This window comes from Apium graveolens, chromosome 11 (assembly GCF_009905375.1).
Source record: "Apium graveolens cultivar Ventura chromosome 11, ASM990537v1, whole genome shotgun sequence".
NCBI classification, from domain to species: Eukaryota; Viridiplantae; Streptophyta; class Magnoliopsida; order Apiales; family Apiaceae; genus Apium; species Apium graveolens.
The window spans coordinates 49,573,424-49,576,679 of record NC_133657.1 but is presented as its reverse complement, the minus strand read 5'-3'; the positions used below and the strand labels follow the sequence as shown (position 1 = coordinate 49,576,679).

The window sequence follows — 3,256 nt, the reverse complement described above, 5'->3', positions numbered from 1 at the left end:
CTGCACAAAGCTCACAAACCATAGCTATTTGATTAACTCCATACGTAGCCAAAGAATCAACCTTCATTGATAGCGCTTGGAGATGGGCTGCAATAGCGGTGGCTGCATCAACTTCCAGAATACCTGCTACCTTGCCTGACATCATCCTCTGAGTTGGGTTTTGATGCTCATTTGCAGCCATTGTCTCGATAAGATTATACGCCTCAGTATAGCTTTTAGCCCATAAGGCGCCTCCAGCTGCTGCATCGAGCATGGGCCGAGATTGAGCCCCCAGACCATTATAGAAACCAGTTATCACCATCCAATCCGGCATTCCATGATGTGGACATTTTCTCAATATTTCCTTGTAGCGTTCCCAAGCCTCGCACATAGACTCCGTAGGTTGCTGCGCAAACTGAGTAAGAGCACTCCTCATAGCAGCAGTCTTTGCCATCGGATAAAACTTCACCAGAAACTTTTGCGCAAGATCTTGCCACGTAGTGATGGACCCAGCTGGTTCAGAATGTAACCAGTCTTTAGCCTTGTCCCTTAGTGAGAATGGGAAAAGCCTCAATTTGATAGCCTCATCAGTCACGCCATTATACTTAAAAGTGCTGCAGATCTCGACAAAATTCCTTATGTGCATGTTGGGGTCTTCAGTTGCCGCTCCTCCAAAAGAAACAGAATTCTGCACCATCTGAATAGTGCCCGGCTTGATTTCAAAGGTGTTAGCTTGAATAGCCGGATGAAGGATGCTTGACTGAATGTCATCAATTTTAGGCCGAAAAAAATCCATAAGAGCTGGATCAGCTTGAACAATACGATCTCCCATGTTTACTGGTTCTTTCTGCTCAGTTCCTGAATCCGAATCCTCAAAATCTAACTTCTCCGGAATATCAAGAACTTCGTCTGTCTCCTCAGCTGTATCTAAAGTCCTCTTGCGAGCACGAGAACGAGTTTGCATAAACGCTTGCTAAAGTACCTGAAACACAACCAGAAAAAAATAAGTAACTACTACGTCCTAATCACTGAGTCCTAATGACCAATGATGGTAAGTACATAAACTAAACAAATACGCTGAGTCCCCGGCAGCGGCGCCAAAAACTTGTTCATGCGAAAACACGCGCTAATATTCACGCAAGTATACGCGTTCGCAAGTAATATAGAATACTTTCTAGTTCGTTCCCCCAGAGACTCAGACTAAATTATTGTCTAATTAAACTCACTCACCAATGTATGATTACTTCTCAATGTTAAGATAATAACACTTAAAATTGTTGATTAAATATTAACTATAATTAACTACTTAATTAACCACTTAACTAACACTTCAATTTATCAATAATAAAACACTCATGAGATCACAACTTCATTATTACTTCCTTCTATAGCCATTGTTATTACCTTTAGCATGTGACAGTGATGATATTAATTGAATAACACGAAACTGATAAAAGCCAACTTTCATTGTACTAATACCATTCTACCAAGCATCCACAATTAAGATAGATGTTGAATAGTCATCAATTATGTTGAGTTCCTATATGTCTACAGAAATTGACAACACAACGATTTAAGCACAAGTTATTCCTTTTTGATTACATAGGGCAAATAAAACTGTTAGAGTTACCCACTAATCATGCACAACGTACATGAACCTATGCTAGCATGGCAAGTTCTAAATCTCAAGATCCACCATCGCTTCACAAGAGATTAACACCCTATCTTATATGTTCGCGACGCACATAAGACGAATACGCACAACCAATACTAGATATCAAACAATCATCACACACTAAAGTATTAAACAATTAACTAAAGAATTCCATAATAAATCTGTTGCAACCCCATGATCACGATTAGCCCATAATGGAACTTATCGCCATCATGGGTTCATATGAAATCATGATAAACAAACACCAGAAAATAATAACTAAACTAATTATATTAAAACAGTGTACGTCACAAGAGTAAATAAGTCAAAGCAAGAAAACTAGCATCCAACGTTACAACGAAACAAGAATCACAAGAAAATATGCTTCCCCTTCGTTGCGGTGTGCTAAATCGGTCTTCTTCCTTATCTCCTTCGCTTCTTGCGTAAAACACAATCTTCTTCTTCTTAATCTTTTTTTCCTGTGAAAACGTCTCAAATCTACTTATATAATAGTCCCATAAAACTCAGATTACATAGAAGTTGGAAGCCAAACAGAAGTAGAAGTCTAAAATAATTCAGCAAAATTCCCGACCCTGCGCGGCCGCTCAGCATAGCTGCGCGGGCGTGCAGGCCTCTACTGGAAAAAATCCAAGTTTGCTCCGTTTCTTCGCCGTAATCTGCCCGTTCCTTTCCTCCCGCAATGGTGAACACATGCCAAGGCTTATTCTTGATGATTCCTCCCCCGAAATGCAACTAATACCCTGAAATGCATAAACACTAGAAAAACGCATCAAATACACAAAATACTTGATTTCAAGACACCAATTTAAGCCATTTTAAGACGTTCTAAGTGGTATAAAATTCCACTTATCAATGGTACTTCATTTCCAAATCTCAACTTGTCATGGTCATCTGCATCTTTTAGACCTGTTATCTTCTTGTTATCAAAAGATACGTGTATTAGTCCCTAACAATACAACAAGAATTACAGAAGGGGGGTTGAATGTAATTCTGGCTAGTTTTTCAAATCTAAAAATGTTCTAACTTGATAAAATATGAGAGTAATAAAAACACAAGCTTTTAAAACTTTCTGGTGGATTTGAAAGTATCCACCAGAGATATATAAATATCAAATTGAGAACTCTGTAAAGCTTTGAATAGCTCACAACTGCTTACAAGTTTGAACAACTAAAACTACAGAGAAATTCTAACAGAATACAGCTTGATATGTTTCTCTGAGAAATAGGCTTGCTTAGTTAATTATTATACTTGCTACTCTTGGTTTATATATCACCAAGTTACATGACTAATAAGACAAGACAAATACAACAAAACTTATCTAGTCTAAAATCATGCTGCTTCATTACACTTTCCAGCATCTTTGACTGTCTTCACAATTGCATGGAAATGATAATGCTTCTTATTCTCAAAATCCTGCTTAATAAGATGCCACATTCCTTTTACAAACACCCAATGCATGTGACTATGTTGTCACTGTCAACAGCTATTTGAATTTGATCATCCCTCGGGAGCCTTGTAGATCATCCGTCGGGAGCTTTATTGATCATCTGTCGGGAGTCTTTTTAGATTATCCGTCGGGAGTCTATTTTCCACTTGACTCTA

General features: G+C 38.4%; 1 non-coding gene across 1 annotated transcript; it reads left to right on the top strand.

Moving 5' to 3' along the window:
• The first annotated feature begins 311 nt into the window (after nucleotides 1-311).
• Nucleotides 312-418, top strand: LOC141699001 (small nucleolar RNA R71). Its single transcript, XR_012565494.1, has one exon. It is a non-coding gene; the product is annotated as a small nucleolar RNA R71 (small nucleolar RNA).
• The last annotated feature ends 2,838 nt before the right edge of the window (nucleotides 419-3,256 follow it).